The 18,438-nt window shown below is 31.6% G+C and overlaps 10 non-coding genes across 10 annotated transcripts; all 10 read left to right on the top strand.

The window, feature by feature from the left end:
- The first annotated feature begins 962 nt into the window (after nt 1-962).
- Nucleotides 963-1,035, top strand: TRNAT-CGU (transfer RNA threonine (anticodon CGU)). Its single transcript has one exon. It is a non-coding gene; the product is annotated as a tRNA-Thr (tRNA).
- Nucleotides 1,036-1,980: 945 nt separating this feature from the next.
- On the top strand, nt 1,981-2,053 carry TRNAT-CGU (transfer RNA threonine (anticodon CGU)). Its single transcript has one exon. It is a non-coding gene; the product is annotated as a tRNA-Thr (tRNA).
- Nucleotides 2,054-5,034: 2,981 nt separating this feature from the next.
- Nucleotides 5,035-5,107, top strand: TRNAT-CGU (transfer RNA threonine (anticodon CGU)). The gene has a single exon. It is a non-coding gene; the product is annotated as a tRNA-Thr (tRNA).
- Nucleotides 5,108-7,072: 1,965 nt separating this feature from the next.
- Nucleotides 7,073-7,145, top strand: TRNAT-CGU (transfer RNA threonine (anticodon CGU)). The gene has a single exon. It is a non-coding gene; the product is annotated as a tRNA-Thr (tRNA).
- Nucleotides 7,146-9,110: 1,965 nt separating this feature from the next.
- TRNAT-CGU (transfer RNA threonine (anticodon CGU)) lies at nt 9,111-9,183 on the top strand. The gene has a single exon. It is a non-coding gene; the product is annotated as a tRNA-Thr (tRNA).
- A 946-nt stretch (nt 9,184-10,129) lies between these two features.
- Nucleotides 10,130-10,202, top strand: TRNAT-CGU (transfer RNA threonine (anticodon CGU)). Its single transcript has one exon. It is a non-coding gene; the product is annotated as a tRNA-Thr (tRNA).
- Nucleotides 10,203-14,199: 3,997 nt separating this feature from the next.
- Nucleotides 14,200-14,272, top strand: TRNAT-CGU (transfer RNA threonine (anticodon CGU)). The gene has a single exon. It is a non-coding gene; the product is annotated as a tRNA-Thr (tRNA).
- A 2,471-nt stretch (nt 14,273-16,743) lies between these two features.
- TRNAT-AGU (transfer RNA threonine (anticodon AGU)) lies at nt 16,744-16,817 on the top strand. Its single transcript has one exon. It is a non-coding gene; the product is annotated as a tRNA-Thr (tRNA).
- A 439-nt stretch (nt 16,818-17,256) lies between these two features.
- On the top strand, nt 17,257-17,329 carry TRNAT-CGU (transfer RNA threonine (anticodon CGU)). The gene has a single exon. It is a non-coding gene; the product is annotated as a tRNA-Thr (tRNA).
- Nucleotides 17,330-18,275: 946 nt separating this feature from the next.
- TRNAT-CGU (transfer RNA threonine (anticodon CGU)) lies at nt 18,276-18,348 on the top strand. The gene has a single exon. It is a non-coding gene; the product is annotated as a tRNA-Thr (tRNA).
- Nucleotides 18,349-18,438: the final 90 nt, after the last annotated feature.

The raw sequence follows: 18,438 nt of genomic DNA, 5'->3' as shown, positions 1-18,438 counted from the left end.
TCAAATCTCAGCAGCACCTTATTATTGGTCCTTACATGTAAAAATAATTTTCATCACGCAAATGTTTAATACATTTTAAATAGAAAAGTGTTGTTCTGTGAACATTAGAATGGGTCATCTTAAATTGAAAAACTAAAAAACGTGGTATTGTGAAGATTTTCAAAGTAATGCTTTGAATGAAAAAGGGAAAAAAGAGTGACAAAGAGCAAAATAGAGATAAAAAATCATTCTAGAGTTGAATTCAAGTAATGCATTCTTAAAGAAGGCATAATTAAAACATTTATGAACAGGATAAGCAATATATCAATGAGGTGTTTATCAATAGGATCAGTATCCTCGTCTAAACTATTTTAGTGCGTTTTCTGAACTGAGAAATGATTATGAAAGTGAAAAACTCAGGTTTCTCTTGAACACCATATGGCAAACTGTTCGTTAAAGCATGTTCAAGAGGGTGCTGTGGCTTAGCTGGTTAAAGCGCCTGTCCAGTAAACAGGAGATCCTGAGTTCAAATCTCAGCAGTGCCTTGCTTTCCTCATTCTTAAATAAAAAATTATTTTCATTAAGTCGTCCTGCGATTTAATTAAATTAGAAAAGTCTGATTTATCTTTCGATTGAACAGATCATCTTAAACCTAATAAAAACTGAAAGTGTTTTCAATATTATATTAACAATACTGTGATTGCAAAATCAAAAAGGTATTTCAATGAGCAAGAGGCAGATGAAATATAACCCTAGATTTGAGCAATATTGATGAATATATGTAAAACCCTCATTTATAATCTATTCAAAATATGGGATTGAGTTTAAAATGTGTTCTTTTTTAATACAACATAGCTATTCTTGTTTACAGATTAGGAATCCTTGCGTGTTTAACATTAGAATACATATTAAGACACGTTAACACAGGCACAGAATTTGATCACCAATACTAAATTAATGATCCCTTCGGTATCACTAAAGTAGGTGCTGTGGCTAAGTGGTTAAAGCGCCTGTCTCGTAAACAGGAAATCCTGAGTTCAAATCTCAGCAGCACCTTATTATTGGTCCTTACATGTAAAAATAATTTTCATCACGCAAATGTTTAATACATTTTAAAAAGAAAAGTGTTGTTCTGTGAACATTAGAATGGGTCATCTTAAATTGAAAAACAAAAAAAGTGGTATTGTGAAGATTTTCAAAGTAATGCTTTGAATGAAAAAGGGAAAAAAGAGTGACAAAGAGCAAAATAGAGATGAAAAATCATTCTAGAGTTGAATTCAAGTAATGCATTCTTAAAGAAGGCATAATTAAAACATTTATGAACAGGATAAGCAATATATCAATGAGGTGTTTATCAATAGGATCAGTATCCTCGTCTAAACTATTTGCGTAGTGCGTTTTCTGAACTGAGAAATGATTATGAAAGTGAAAAACTCAGGTTTCTCTTGAACACCATATGGCAAACTGTTCGTTAAAGCATGTTCAAGAGGGTGCTGTGGCTTAGCTGGTTAAAGCGCCTGTCCAGTAAACAGGAGATCCTGAGTTCAAATCTCAGCAGTGCCTTGCTTTCGTCATTCTTAAATAAAAAATTATTTTTATTAAGTCGTCCTGCGATTTAATTAAATTAGAAAAGTCTGATTTATCTTTCAATTGAACAGATCATCTTAAACCTAATAAAAACTGAAAGTGTTTTCAATATTATATTAACAATACTGTGATTGCAAAATCAAAAAGGTATTTCAATGAGCAAGAGGCAGATGAAATATAACCCTAGATTTGAGCAATATTGATGAATATATGTAAAACCCTCATTTATAAACTATTCAAAATATGGGATTGAGTTTAAAATGTGTTCTTTTTTAATACAACATAGCTATTCTTGTTTACAGATTAGGAATCCTTGCGTGTTTAACATTAGAATACATATTAAGACACGTTAACACAGGCACAGAATTTGATCACCAATACTAAATTAATGATCCCTTCTGTATCACTAAAGTAGGTGCTGTGGCTAAGTGGTTAAAGCGCCTGTCTCGTAAACAGGAAATCCTGAGTTCAAATCTCAGCAGCACCTTATTATTGGTCCTTACATGTAAAAATAATTTTCATCACGCAAATGTTTAATACATTTTAAAAAGAAAAGTGTTGTTCTGTGAACATTAGAATGGGTCATCTTAAATTGAAAAACAAAAAAACGTGGTATTGTGAAGATTTTCAAAGTAATGCTTTGAATGAAAAAGGGAAAAAAGAGTGACAAAGAGCAAAATAGAGATAAAAAATCATTCTAGAGTTGAATTCAAGTAATGCATTCTTAAAGAAGGCATAATTAAAACATTTATGAACAGGATAAGCAATATATCAATGAGGTGTTTATGAATAGGATCAGTATCCTCGTCTAAACTATTTGCGTAGTGCGTTTTCTGAACTGAGAAATTATTATGAAAGTGAAAAACTCAGGTTTCTCTTGAACACCATATGGCAAACTGTTCCTTAAAGCATTTTAAAGATGGTGCTGTGGCTTAGCTGGTTAAAGTGCCTGTCTAGTAAACAGGAGATCCTGAATTCAAATCTCAGCAGTGCCTTGCTTTCCTCATTCTTAAAAAAAAAATTATTTTCATTAAGTCGTCCTGCGATTCAATTCAATTAGAAAAGTCTGATTTATCTTTCGGTTGAACAGATCATCTTAAACCTAATAAAAACTGAAAGTGTTTTCAATATTATAGTAACAATACTGTGATTGCAAAATCAAAAATGTATTTCAATGAGCAAGAGGCAGATGAAATATGACCCTAGATTTGAGCAATATTGATGAATATATGCAAAACACTTATTTATAAACTATTCAAAATATGGGATTGAGTTTAAAATGTGTTCTTTTTTAATACAACATAGCTATTCTTGTTTACAGATTAGGAATCCTTGCTTGTTTAACATTAGAATACATATTAAGACACTTTAACACAGGTACAGAAGTTGATCACCAATACTAAATTAATGATCCCTTCTGTATCACTAAAGTAGGTGCTGTGGCTAAGTGGTTAAAGCGCCTCTCTCGTAAACAGGAAATCCGGGGTTCAAATCTCAGCAGCACCTTATTATTGGTCCTTACATGTAAAAATAATTTTCATCACGCAAATGTTTAATACATTTTAAAAAGAAAAGTGTTGTTCTGTGAACATTAGAATGGGTCATCTTAAATTGAAAAACTAACAAACGTGGTATTGTGAAGATTTTCAAAGTAATGCTTTGAATGAAAAAGGGAAAAAAGAGTGACAAAGAGCAAAATAGAGATGAAAAATCATTCTAGAGTTGAAATCAAGTAATGCATTCTTAAAGAAGGCATAATTAAAACATTTATGAACAGGATAAGCAATATATCAATGAGGTGTTTATGAATAGGATCAGTATCCTCGTCTAAACTATTTGCGTAGTGCGTTTTCTGAACTGAGAAATGATTATGAAAGTGAAAAACTCAGGTTTCTCTTGAACACCATATGGCAAACTGTTCCTTAAAGCATTTTAAAGACGGTGCTGTGGCTTAGCTGGTTAAAGCGCCTGTCTAGTAAACAGGAGATCCTGAATTCAAATCTCAGCAGTGCCTTGCTTTCCTCATTCTTAAATAAAAAATTATTTTCATTAAGTCGTCCTGCGATTCAATTAAATTAGAAAAGTCTGATTTATCTTTCGGTTGAACAGATCATCTAAAACCTAATAAAAACTGAAAGTGTTTTCAATATTATAGTAACAATACTGTGATTGCAAAATCAAAAAGGTATTTCAATGAGCAAGAGGCAGATGAAATATGACCCTAGATTTGAGCAATATTGATGAATATATGTAAAACACTTATTTATAAACTATTCAAAATATGGGATTGAGTTTAAAATGTGTTCTTTTTTAATACAACATAGCTATTCTTGTTTACAGATTAGGAATCCTTGCTTGTTTAACATTAGAATACATATTAAGACACTTTAACACAGGCACAGAAGTTGATCACCAATACTAAATTAATGATCCCTTCTGTATTACTAAAGTAGGTGCTGTGGCTAAGTGGTTAAAGCGCCTCTCTCGTAAACAGGAAATCCTGAGTTCAAATCTCAGCAGCACCTTATTATTGGTCCTTACATGTAAAAATAATTTTCATCACGCAAATGTTTAATACATTTTAAATAGAAAAGTGTTGTTCTGTGAACATTAGAATGGGTCATCTTAAATTGAAAAACTAAAAAACGTGGTATTGTGAAGATTTTCAAAGTAATGCTTTGAATGAAAAAGGGAAAAAAGAGTGACAAAGAGCAAAATAGAGATAAAAAATCATTCTAGAGTTGAATTCAAGTAATGCATTCTTAAAGAAGGCATAATTAAAACATTTATGAACAGGATAAGCAATATATCAATGAGGTGTTTATCAATAGGATCAGTATCCTCGTCTAAACTATTTTAGTGCGTTTTCTGAACTGAGAAATGATTATGAAAGTGAAAAACTCAGGTTTCTCTTGAACACCATATGGCAAACTGTTCGTTAAAGCATGTTCAAGAGGGTGCTGTGGCTTAGCTGGTTAAAGCGCCTGTCCAGTAAACAGGAGATCCTGAGTTCAAATCTCAGCAGTGCCTTGCTTTCCTCATTCTTAAATAAAAAAATATTTTCATTAAGTCGTCCTGCGATTTAATTAAATTAGAAAAGTCTGATTTATCTTTCGATTGAACAGATCATCTTAAACCTAATAAAAACTGAAAGTGTTTTCAATATTATATTAACAATACTGTGATTGCAAAATCAAAAAGGTATTTCAATGAGCAAGAGGCAGATGAAATATAACCCTAGATTTGAGCAATATTGATGAATATATGTAAAACCCTCATTTATAATCTATTCAAAATATGGGATTGAGTTTAAAATGTGTTCTTTTTTAATACAACATAGCTATTCTTGTTTACAGATTAGGAATCCTTGCGTGTTTAACATTAGAATACATATTAAGACACGTTAACACAGGCACAGAATTTGATCACCAATACTAAATTAATGATCCCTTCGGTATCACTAAAGTAGGTGCTGTGGCTAAGTGGTTAAAGCGCCTGTCTCGTAAACAGGAAATCCTGAGTTCAAATCTCAGCAGCACCTTATTATTGGTCCTTACATGTAAAAATAATTTTCATCACGCAAATGTTTAATACATTTTAAAAAGAAAAGTGTTGTTCTGTGAACATTAGAATGGGTCATCTTAAATTGAAAAACAAAAAAACGTGGTATTGTGAAGATTTTCAAAGTAATGCTTTGAATGAAAAAGGGAAAAAAGAGTGACAAAGAGCAAAATAGAGATAAAAAATCATTCTAGAGTTGAATTCAAGTAATGCATTCTTAAAGAAGGCATAATTAAAACATTTATGAACAGGATAAGCAATATATCAATGAGGTGTTTATGAATAGGATCAGTATCCTCGTCTAAACTATTTGCGTAGTGCGTTTTCTGAACTGAGAAATGATTATGAAAGTGAAAATCTCAGGTTTCTCTTGAACACCATATGGCAAACTGTTCCTTAAAGCATTTTAAAGACGGTGCTGTGGCTTAGCTGGTTAAAGTGCCTGTCTAGTAAACAGGAGATCCTGAATTCAAATCTCAGCAGTGCCTTGCTTTCCTCATTCTTAAATAAAAAATTATTTTCATTAAGTCGTCCTGCGATTCAATTCATTTAGAAAAGTCTGATTTATCTTTCGGTTGAACAGATCATCTTAAACCTAATAAAAACTGAAAGTGTTTTCAATATTATAGTAACAATACTGTGATTGCAAAATCAAAAAGGTATTTCAATGAGCAAGAGGCAGATGAAATATGACCCTAGATTTGAGCAATATTGATGAATATATGCAAAACACTTATTTATAAACTATTCAAAATATGGGATTGAGTTTAAAATGTGTTCTTTTTTAATACAACATAGCTATTCTTGTTTACAGATTAGAAATCCTTGCTTGTTTAACATTAGAATACATATTAAGACACTTTAACACAGGCACAGAAGTTGATCACCAATACTAAATTAATGATCCCTTCTGTATCACTAAAGTAGGTGCTGTGGCTAAGTGGTTAAAGCGCCTCTCTCGTAAACAGGAAATCCGGAGTTCAAATCTCAGCAGCACCTTATTATTGGTCCTTACATGTAAAAATAATTTTCATCACGCAAATGTTTAATACATTTTAAAAAGAAAAGTGTTGTTCTGTGAACATTAGAATGGGTCATCTTAAATTGAAAAACTAAAAAACGTGGTATTGTGAAGATTTTCAAAGTAATGCTTTGAATAAAAAAGGGAAAAAAGAGTGACAAAGAGCAAAATAGAGATAAAAAATCATTCTAGAGTTGAATTCAAGTAATGCATTCTTAAAGAAGGCATAATTAAAACATTTATGAACAGGATAAGCAATATATCAATGAGGTGTTTATCAATAGGATCAGTATCCTCGTCTAAACTATTTGAGTAGTGCGTTTTCTGAACTGAGAAATGATTATGAAACTGAAAAACTCAGGTTTCTCTTGAACACCATATGGCAAACTGTTCGTTAAAGCATGTTCAAGAGGGTGCTGTGGCTTAGCTGGTTAAAGCGCCTGTCCAGTAAACAGGAGATCCTGAGTTCAAATCTCAGCAGTGCCTTGCTTTCCTCGTTCTTAAATAAAAAAATATTTTCATTAAGTCGTCCTGCGATTTAATTAAATTAGAAAAGCCTGATTTATCTTTCGATTGAACAGATCATCTTAAACCTAATAAAAACTGAAAGTGTTTTCAATATTATATTAACAATACTGTGATTGCAAAATCAAAAAGGTATTTCAATGAGCAAGAGGCAGATGAAATATAACCCTAGATTTGAGCAATATTGATGAATATATGTAAAACCCTTATTTATAAACTATTCAAAATATGGGATTGAGTTTAAAATGTGTTCTTTTTTAATACAACATAGCTATTCTTGTTTACATATTAGGAATCCTTGCGTGTTTAACATTAGAATACATATTAAGACACGTTAACACAGGCACAGAATTTGATCACCAATACTAAATTAATGATCCCTTCAGTAACACTAAAGTAGGTGCTGTGGCTAAGTGGTTAAAGCGCCTGTCTCGTAAACAGGAAATCCTGAGTTCAAATCTCAGCAGCACCTTATTATTGGTTTTTACATGTAAAAATATTTTTCATCACGCAAATGTTTAATACATTTTAAAAAGAAAAGTGTTGTTCTGTGAACATTAGAATGGGTCATCTTAAATTGAAAAACAAAAAAACGTGGTATTGTGAAGATTTTCAAAGCAATGCTTTGAATGAAAAAGGGAAAAAAGAGTGACAAAGAGCAAAATAGAGATAAAAAATCATTCTAGAGTTGAATTCAAGTAATGCATTCTTAAAGAAGGCATAATTAAAACATTTATGAACAGGATAAGCAATATATCAATGAGGTGTTTATGAATAGGATCAGTATCCTCGTCTAAACTATTTGCGTAGTGCGTTTTCTGAAATGAGAAATGATTATGAAAGTGAAAATCTCAGGTTTCTCTTGAACACCATATGGCAAACTGTTCCTTAAAGCATTTTAAAGACGGTGCTGTGGCTTAGCTGGTTAAAGTGCCTGTCTAGTAAACAGGAGATCCTGAATTCAAATCTCAGCAGTGCCTTGCTTTCCTCATTCTTAAATAAAAAATTATTTTCATTAAGTCGTCCTGCGATTCAATTCATTTAGAAAAGTCTGATTTATCTTTCGGTTGAACAGATCATCTTAAACCTAATAAAAACTGAAAGTGTTTTCAATATTATAGTAACAATACTGTGATTGCAAAATCAAAAAGGTATTTCAATGAGCAAGAGGCAGATGAAATATGACCCTAGATTTGAGCAATATTGATGAATATATGCAAAACACTTATTTATAAACTATTCAAAATATGGGATTGAGTTTAAAATGTGTTCTTTTTTAATACAACATAGCTATTCTTGTTTACAGATTAGAAATCCTTGCTTGTTTAACATTAGAATACATATTAAGACACTTTAACACAGGCACAGAAGTTGATCACCAATACTAAATTAATGATCCCTTCTGTATCACTAAAGTAGGTGCTGTGGCTAAGTGGTTAAAGCGCCTCTCTCGTAAACAGGAAATCCGGAGTTCAAATCTCAGCAGCACCTTATTATTGGTCCTTACATGTAAAAATAATTTTCATCACGCAAATGTTTAATACATTTTAAAAAGAAAAGTGTTGTTCTGTGAACATTAGAATGGGTCATCTTAAATTGAAAAACTAAAAAACGTGGTATTGTGAAGATTTTCAAAGTAATGCTTTGAATAAAAAAGGGAAAAAAGAGTGACAAAGAGCAAAATAGAGATAAAAAATCATTCTAGAGTTGAATTCAAGTAATGCATTCTTAAAGAAGGCATAATTAAAACATTTATGAACAGGATAAGCAATATATCAATGAGGTGTTTATCAATAGGATCAGTATCCTCGTCTAAACTATTTGAGTAGTGCGTTTTCTGAACTGAGAAATGATTATGAAACTGAAAAACTCAGGTTTCTCTTGAACACCATATGGCAAACTGTTCGTTAAAGCATGTTCAAGAGGGTGCTGTGGCTTAGCTGGTTAAAGCGCCTGTCCAGTAAACAGGAGATCCTGAGTTCAAATCTCAGCAGTGCCTTGCTTTCCTCATTCTTAAATAAAAAAATATTTTCATTAAGTCGTCCTGCGATTTAATTAAATTAGAAAAGCCTGATTTATCTTTCGATTGAACAGATCATCTTAAACCTAATAAAAACTGAAAGTGTTTTCAATATTATATTAACAATACTGTGATTGCAAAATCAAAAAGGTATTTCAATGAGCAAGAGGCAGATGAAATATAACCCTAGATTTGAGCAATATTGATGAATATATGTAAAACCCTTATTTATAAACTATTCAAAATATGGGATTGAGTTTAAAATGTGTTCTTTTTTAATACAACATAGCTATTCTTGTTTACATATTAGGAATCCTTGCGTGTTTAACATTAGAATACATATTAAGACACGTTAACACAGGCACAGAATTTGATCACCAATACTAAATTAATGATCCCTTCAGTAACACTAAAGTAGGTGCTGTGGCTAAGTGGTTAAAGCGCCTGTCTCGTAAACAGGAAATCCTGAGTTCAAATCTCAGCAGCACCTTATTATTGGTTTTTACATGTAAAAATATTTTTCATCACGCAAATGTTTAATACATTTTAAAAAGAAAAGTGTTGTTCTGTGAACATTAGAATGGGTCATCTTAAATTGAAAAACAAAAAAACGTGGTATTGTGAAGATTTTCAAAGCAATGCTTTGAATGAAAAAGGGAAAAAAGAGTGACAAAGAGCAAAATAGAGATAAAAAATCATTCTAGAGTTGAATTCAAGTAATGCATTCTTAAAGAAGGCATGATTAAAACATTTATGAACAGGATAAGCAATATATCAATGAGTTGTTTATGAATAGGATCAGTATCCTCGTCTAAAGTAGTTGAGTAGAGCGTTTTCTGAACTGAGAAATGATTATGAAAGTGAAAAACTCAGGATTCTCTTGAACACCATATGGCAAACTGTTCCTTAAAGCATCTTCAAGAGGGTGCTGTGGCTTAGCTGGTTAAAGCGCTTGTCTAGTAAACAGGAGATCCTGAGTTCAAATCTCAGCAGTGCCTTGCTTTTCTCATTCTTAAATAAAAAATTATTTTCATTAAGTCGTCCTGCGATTCAATTAAATTAGAAAAGTCTGATTTATCTTTCGGATGAACAGATCATCTTAAACCTAATAAAGACTGAAAGTGTTTTCAATATTATAGTAACGATACTGTGATTGCAAAATCAAAAAGGTATTTCAATGAGCAAGAGGCAGATGAAATATGACCCTAGATTTGAGCAATATTTATGAATATATGTAAAAAACTTATTTATAAACTATTCAAAATATGGTATTGAGTTTAAAATGTGTTCTTTTTTAATACAACATAGCTATTCTTGTTTACAGATTAGGAATCCTTGCTTGTTTAACATTAGAATACATATTAAGACACTTTAACACAGGCACAGAAGTTGATCACCAATACTAAATTAATGATCCCTTCTGTATCACTAAAGTAGGTGCTGTGGCTAAGTGGTTAAAGCGCCTGTCTCGTAAACAGGAAATCCTGAGTTCAAATCTCAGCAGCACTTTATTATTGGTCCTTACATGTAAAAATAATTTTCATCACGCAAATGTTTAATACATTTTAAAAAGAAAAGTGTTGTTCTGTGAACATTAGAATGGGTCATCTTAAATTGAAAAACTAACAAACGTGGTATTGTGAAGATTTTCAAAGTAATGCTTTGAATGAAAAAGGGAAAAAAGAGTGACAGAGCAAAATAGAGATGAAAAATCATTCTAGAGTTGAAATCAAGTAATGCATTCTTAAAGAAGGCATAATTAAAACATTTATGAACAGGATAAGCAATATATCAATGAGGTGTTTATGAATAGGATCAGTATCCTCGTCTAAACTATTTGCGTAGTGCGTTTTCTGAACTGAGAAATGATTATGAAAGTGAAAAACTCAGGTTTCTCTTGAACACCATATGGCAAACTGTTCCTTAAAGCATTTTAAAGACGGTCCTGTGGCTTAGCTGGTTAAAGCGCCTGTCTAGTAAACAGGAGATCCTGAATTCAAATCTCAGCAGTGCCTTGCTTTCCTCATTCTTAAATAAAAAATTATTTTCATTAAGTCGTCCTGCGATTCAATTAAATTAGAAAAGTCTGATTTATCTTTCGGTTGAACAGATCATCTAAAACCTAATAAAAACTGAAAGTGTTTTCAATATTATAGTAACAATACTGTGATTGCAAAATCAAAAAGGTATTTCAATGAGCAAGAGGCAGATGAAATATGACCCTAGATTTGAGCAATATTGATGAATATATGTAAAACACTTATTTATAAACTATTCAAAATATGCGATTGAGTTTAAAATGTGTTCTTTTTTAATACAACATAGCTATTCTTGTTTACAGATTAGGAATCCTTGCTTGTTTAACATTAGAATACATATTAAGACACTTTAACACAGGCACAGAAGTTGATCACCAATACTAAATTAATGATCCCTTCTGTATTACTAAAGTAGGTGCTGTGGCTAAGTGGTTAAAGCGCCTCTCTCGTAAACAGGAAATCCTGAGTTCAAATCTCAGCAGCACCTTATTATTGGTCCTTACATGTAAAAATAATTTTCATCACGCAAATGTTTAATACATTTTAAAAAGAAAAGTGTTGTTCTGTGAACATTAGAATGGGTCATCTTAAATTGAAAAACTAAAAAACGTGGTATTGTGAAGATTTTCAAAGTAATGCTTTGAATGAAAAAGGGAAAAAAGAGTGACAAAGAGCAAAATAGAGATAAAAAATCATTCTAGAGTTGAATTCAAGTAATGCATTCTTAAAGAAGGCATAATTAAAACATTTATGAACAGGATAAGCAATATATCAATGAGGTGTTTATCAATAGGATCAGTATCCTCGTCTAAACTATTTTAGTGCGTTTTCTGAACTGAGAAATGATTATGAAAGTGAAAAACTCAGGTTTCTCTTGAACACCATATGGCAAACTGTTCGTTAAAGCATGTTCAAGAGGGTGCTGTGGCTTAGCTGGTTAAAGCGCCTGTCCAGTAAACAGGAGATCCTGAGTTCAAATCTCAGCAGTGCCTTGCTTTCCTCATTCTTAAATAAAAAATTATTTTCATTAAGTCGTCCTGCGATTTATTAAATTAGAAAAGTCTGATTTATCTTTCGATTGAACAGATCATCTTAAACCTAATAAAAACTGAAAGTGTTTTCAATATTATATTAACAATACTGTGATTGCAAAATCAAAAAGGTATTTCAATGAGCAAGAGGCAGATGAAATATAACTCTAGATTTGAGCAATATTGATGAATATATGTAAAACCCTCATTTATAAACTATTCAAAATATGGGATTGAGTTTAAAATGTGTTCTTTTTTAATACAACATAGCTATTCTTGTTAACAGATTAGGAATCCTTGCTTGTTTAACATTAGAATACATATTAAGACACTTTAACACAGGCACAGAAGTTGATCACCAATACTAAATTAATGATCCCTTCTGTATCTCTAAAGTAGGTGCTGTGGCTAAGTGGTTAAAGCGCCTCTCTCGTAAACAGGAAATCCGGAGTTCAAATCTCAACAGCACCTTATTATTGGTCCTTACATGTAAAAATAATTTTCATCACGCAAATGTTTAATACATTTTAAAAAGAAAAGTGTTGTTCTGTGAACATTAGAATGGGTCATCTTAAATTGAAAAACAAAAAAACGTGGTATTGTGAAGATTTTCAAAGTAATGCTTTGAATGAAAAAGGGAAAAAAGAGTGACAAAGAGCAAAATAGAGATAAAAAATCATTCTAGAGTTGAATTCAAGTAATACATTCTTAAAGAAGGCATAATTAAAACATTTATGAACAGGATAAGCAATATATCGATGAGGTGTTTATGAATAGGATCAGTATCCTCGTCTAAACTATTTGCGTAGTGCGTTTTCTGAACTGAGAAATTATTATGAAAGTGAAAAACTCAGGCTTCTCTTGAACACCATATGGCAAACTGTTCCTTAAAGCATTTTAAAGACGGTGCTGTGGCTTAGCTGGTTAAAGTGCCTGTCTAGTAAACAGGAGATCCTGAATTCAAATCTCAGCAGTGCCTTGCTTTCCTCATTCTTAAATAAAAAATTATTTTCATTAAGTCGTCCTGCGATTCAATTCAATTAGAAAAGTCTGATTTATCTTTCGGTTGAACAGATCATCTTAAACCTAATAAAAACTGAAAGTGTTTTCAATATTATAGTAACAATACTGTGATTGCAAAATCAAAAAGGTATTTCAATGAGCAAGAGGCAGATGAAATATGACCCTAGATTTGAGCAATATTGATGAATATATGCAAAACACTTATTTATAAACTATTCAAAATATGGGATTGAGTTTAAAATGTGTTCTTTTTTAATACAACATAGCTATTCTTGTTTACAGATTAGGAATCCTTGCTTGTTTAACATTAGAATACATATTAAGACACTTTAACACAGGCACAGAAGTTGATCACCAATACTAAATTAATGATCCCTTCTGTATCACTAAAGTAGGTGCTGTGGCTAAGTGGTTAAAGCGCCTCTCTCGTAAACAGGAAATCCAGAGTTCAAATCTCAGCAGCACCTTATTATTGGTCCTTACATGTAAAAATAATTTTCATCACGCAAATGTTTAATACATTTTAAAAAGAAAAGTGTTGTTCTGTGAACATTAGAATGGGTCATCTTAAATTGAAAAACTAAAAAACGTGGTATTGTGAAGATTTTCAAAGTAATGCTTTGAATGAAAAAGGGAAAAAAGAGTGACAAAGAGCAAAATAGAGATAAAAAATCATTCTAGAGTTGAATTCAAGTAATGCATTCTTAAAGAAGGCATAATTAAAACATTTATGAACAGGATAAGCAATATATCAATGAGGTGTTTATCAATAGGATCAGTATCCTCGTCTAAACTATTTGAGTAGTGCGTTTTCTGAACTGAGAAAGGATTATGAAAGTGAAAAACTCAGGTTTCTCTTGAACACCATATGGCAAACTGTTCGTTAAAGCATGTTCAAGAGGGTGCTGTGGCTTAGCTGGTTAAAGCGCCTGTCCAGTAAACAGGAGATACTGAGTTCAAATCTCAGCAGTGCCTTGCTTTCCTCATTCTTAAATAAAAAATTATTTTCATTAAGTCGTCCTGCGATTTAATTAAATTAGAAAAGTCTGATTTATCTTTCGATTGAACAGATCATCTTAAACCTAATAAAAACTGAAAGTGTTTTCAATATTATATTAACAATACTGTGATTGCAAAATCAAAAAGGTATTTCAATGAGCAAGAGGCAGATGAAATATAACCCTAGATTTGAGCAATATTGATGAATATATGTAAAACCCTTATTTATAAACTATTCAAAATATGGGATTGAGTTTAAAATGTGTTCTTTTTTAATACAACATAGCTATTCTTGTTTACATATTAGGAATCCTTGCGTGTTTAACATTAGAATACATATTAAGACACGTTAACACAGGCACAGAATTTGATCACCAATACTAAATTAATGATCCCTTCGGTAACACTAAAGTAGGTGCTGTGGCTAAGTGGTTAAAGCGCCTGTCTCGTAAACAGGAAATCCTGAGTTCAAATCTCAGCAGCACCTTATTATTGGTCCTTACATGTAAAAATATTTTTCATCACGCAAATGTTTAATACATTTTAAAAAGAAAAGTGTTGTTCTGTGAACATTAGAATGGGTCATCTTAAATTGAAAAACAAAAAAACGTGGTATTGTGAAGATTTTCAAAGCAATGCTTTGAATGAAAAAGGGAAAAAAGAGTGACAAAGAGCAAAATAGAGATAAAAAATCATTCTAGAGTTGAATTCAAGTAATGCATTCTTAAAGAAGGCATGATTAAAACATTTATGAACAGGATAAGCAATATATCAATGAGTTGTTTATGAATACAATCAGTATCCTCGTCTAAAGTAGTTGAGTAGAGCGTTTTCTGAACTGAGAAATGATTATGAAAGTGAAAAACTCAGGATTCTCTTGAACACCATATGGCAAACTGTTCCTTAAAGCATCTTCAAGAGTGTGCTGTGGCTTAGCTGGTTAAAGCGCCTGTCTAGTAAACAGGAGATCCTGAGTTCAAATCTCAGCAGTGCCTTGCTTTCCTCATTCTTAAATAAAAAATTATTTTCATTAAGTCGTCCTGCGATTCAATTAAATTAGAAAAGTCTGATTTATCTTTCGGATGAACAGATCATCTTAAACCTAATAAAAACTGAAAGTGTTTTCAATATTATAGTAACGATACTGTGATTGCAAAATCAAAAAGGTATTTCAATGAGCAAGAGGCAGATGAAATATGACCCTAGATTTCAGCAATATTGATGAATATATGTAAAACACTTATTTGTAAACTATTCAAAATATGGGATTGAGTTTAAAATGTGTTCTTTTTTAATACAACATAGCTATTCTTGTTTACAGATTAGGAATCCTTGCTTGTTTAACATTAGAATACATATTAAGACACTTTAACACAGGCACAGAATTTGATCACCAATACTAAATTAATGATCTCTTCTGTATCACTGAAGTAGGTGCTGTGGCTAAGTGGTTAAAGCGCCTGTCTCGTAAACAGGAAATCCTTAGTTCAAATCTCAACAGCACTTTAATATTGGTCCTTACATGTAAAAATAATTTTCATCACGCAAATGTTTAATACATTTTAAAAAGAAAAGTGTTGTTCTGTGAACATTAGAATGGGTCATCTTAAATTGAAAAACAAAAAAACGTGGTATTGTGAAGATTTTCAAAGTAATGCTTTGAATGAAAAAGGGAAAAAAGAGTGACAAAGAGCAAAATAGAGATAAAAAATCATTCTAGAGTTGAATTCAAGTAATGCATTTTTAAAGAAGGCATAATTAAAACATTTATGAACAGGATAAGCAATATATCAATGAGGTGTTTATGAATAGGATCAGTATCCTCGTCTAAAGTAGTTGAGTAGAGCGTTTTCTGAACTTAGAAATGATTATGAAAGTGAAAAACTCAGGATTCTCTTGAACACCATATGGCAAACTGTTCCTTAAAGTATTTTCAAGAGGGTGCTGTGGCTTAGCTGGTTAAAGCACCTGTCTAGTCAACAAGAGATACTGAGTTCAAATCTCAGCAGTGCCTTGCTTTCCTCATTCTTCAATAAAAAATTATTTTCATTAAGTCGTCCTTTGATTCAATTAAATTAGAAAAGTCTGATTTATCTTTCGGTTGAACAGATCATCTTAAACCAAATAAAAACTGAAAGTGTTTTCAATATTATAGTAACAATACTGTGATTGCAAAATCAAAAAGGTATTTCAATGAGCAAGAGGCAGATGAAATATAACCCTAGATTTGAGCAATATTGATGAAGATATGTAAAACAATTATTTATAAACTATTCAAAATATGGGATTGAGTTTAAAATGTGTTCTTTTTTAATGCAACATAGCGTTTCTTGTTTACAGATTAGGAATCCTTGCTTGTTTAACATTGGAATACATATTAAGACACTTTAACGCAGGCATAGAATTTGATCACCAATACTAAATTAATGATCCCTTCTGTATCACTAAAGTAGGTGCTGGGGCTAAGAGGTTAAAGCACCTGTCTCGTAAACAGGAAATCCTGAGTTCAAATGTCAGCAGCACCTTATTATTGGTCCTCACATGTAAAAAAAATTTTCATCACGCAAATGTTTAATACATTTTAAAAAGAAAAGTGTTGTTCTGTGAACATTAGAATGGGTCATCTTAAATTGAAAAACAAAAAAAGTGGTATTGTGAAGATTTTCAAAGTAATGCTTTGAATGAAAAAGGGAAAAAAGAGTGACAAAGAGCAAAATAGAGATAAAAAATCATTCTAGAGTTGAATTCAAGTAATTCATTCTTAAAGAAGGCATGATTAAAACATTTATGAACAAGATAAGCAATATATCAATGAGGTGTTTATGAATAGGATCAGTATCCTCGTCTAAAGTAGTTGAGTAGAGCGTTTTCCGAACTGAGAAATGATTATGAAAGTGAAAAACTCAGGATTCTCTTGAACACCATATGGCAAACTGTTCCTTAAAGCATTTTCAAGAGGGTGCTGTGGCTTAGCTGGTTAAAGCGCCTGTCTAGTAAACAGGAGATCCTGAGTTCAAATCTCAGCAGTGCCTTGCTTTCCTCATTCTTAAATAAAAAACTATATTCATTAAGACGTCCTGTGATTCAATTCAATTAGAAAAGTCTGATTTATCTTTCGCTTGAACAGATCATCTTAAACCTAATACAAACTGAAAGTGTTTTCAATATTATAGTAACAATACTGTGATTGCAAAAATCAAAAAGGTATTTCAATGAGCAAGAGGCAGATGAAATATGACCCTAGATTTGAGCAATATTTATGACTTTATGTAAAAAACTTATTTATAAACTATTCAAAATATGGTATTGAGTTTAAAATGTGTTCTTTTTTAATACAACATAGCTATTCTTGTTTACAGATTAGGAATCCTTGCTTGTTTAACATTAGAATACATATTAAGACACTTTAACACAGGCACAGAAGTTGATCACCAATACTAAATTAATGATCCCTTCTGTATCACTAAAGTAGGTGCTGTGGCTAAGTGGTTAAAGCGCCTGTCTCGTAAACAGGAAATCCTGAGTTCAAATCTCAGCAGCACTTTATTATTGGTCCTTACATGTAAAAATAATTTTCATCACGCAAATGTTTAATACATTTTAAAAAGAAAAGTGTTGTTCTGTGAACATTAGAATGGGTCATCTTAAATTGAAAAACTAACAAACATGGTATTGTGAAGATTTTCAAAGTAATGCTTTGAATGATAAAGGGAAAAAAGAGTGACAAAGAGCAAAATAGAGATGAAAAATCATTCTAGAGTTGAAATCAAGTAATGCATTCTTAAAGAAGGCATAATTAAAACATTTATGAACAGGATAAGCAATATATCAATGAGGTGTTTATGAATAGGATCAGTATCCTCGTCTAAACTATTTGCGTAGTGCGTTTTCTGAACTGAGAAATGATTATGAAAGTGAAAAACTCAGGTTTCTCTTTAACACCATATGGCAAACTGTTCCTTAAAGCATTTTAAAGACGGTGCTGTGGCTTAGCTGGTTAAAGCGCCTGTCTAGTAAACAGGAGATCCTGAATTCAAATCTCAGCAGTGCCTTGCTTTCCTCATTCTTAAATAAAAAATTATTTTCATTAAGTCGTCCTGCGATTCAATTAAATTAGAAAAGTCTGATTTATCTTTCGGTTGAACAGATCATCTAAAACCTAATAAAAACTGAAAGTGTTTTCAATATTATAGTAACAATACTGTGATTGCAAAATCAAAAAGGTATTTCAATGAGCAAGAGGCAGATGAAATATAACCCTAGATTTGAGCAATATTGATGAATATATGTAAAACCCTTATTTATAAACTATTCAAAATATGGGATTGAGTTTAAAATGTGTTCTTTTTTAATACAACATAGCTATTCTTGTTTACATATTAGGAATCCTTGCGTGTTTAACATTAGAATACATATTAAGACACGTTAACACAGGCACAGAATTTGATCACCAATACTAAATTAATGATCCCTTCGGTAACACTAAAGTAGGTGCTGTGGCTAAGTGGTTAAAGCGCCTGTCTCGTAAACAGGAAATCCTGAGTTCAAATCTCAGCAGCACCTTATTATTGGTCCTTACATGTAAAAATATTTTTCATCACGCAAATGTTTAATACATTTTAAAAAGAAAAGTGTTGTTCTGTGAACATTAGA

Source organism: Triturus cristatus, chromosome 8, assembly GCF_964204655.1.
Source record: "Triturus cristatus chromosome 8, aTriCri1.1, whole genome shotgun sequence".
NCBI lineage: Eukaryota > Metazoa > Chordata > Amphibia > Caudata > Salamandridae > Triturus > Triturus cristatus.
This window is presented reverse-complemented; position numbering and strand designations above follow the sequence as displayed.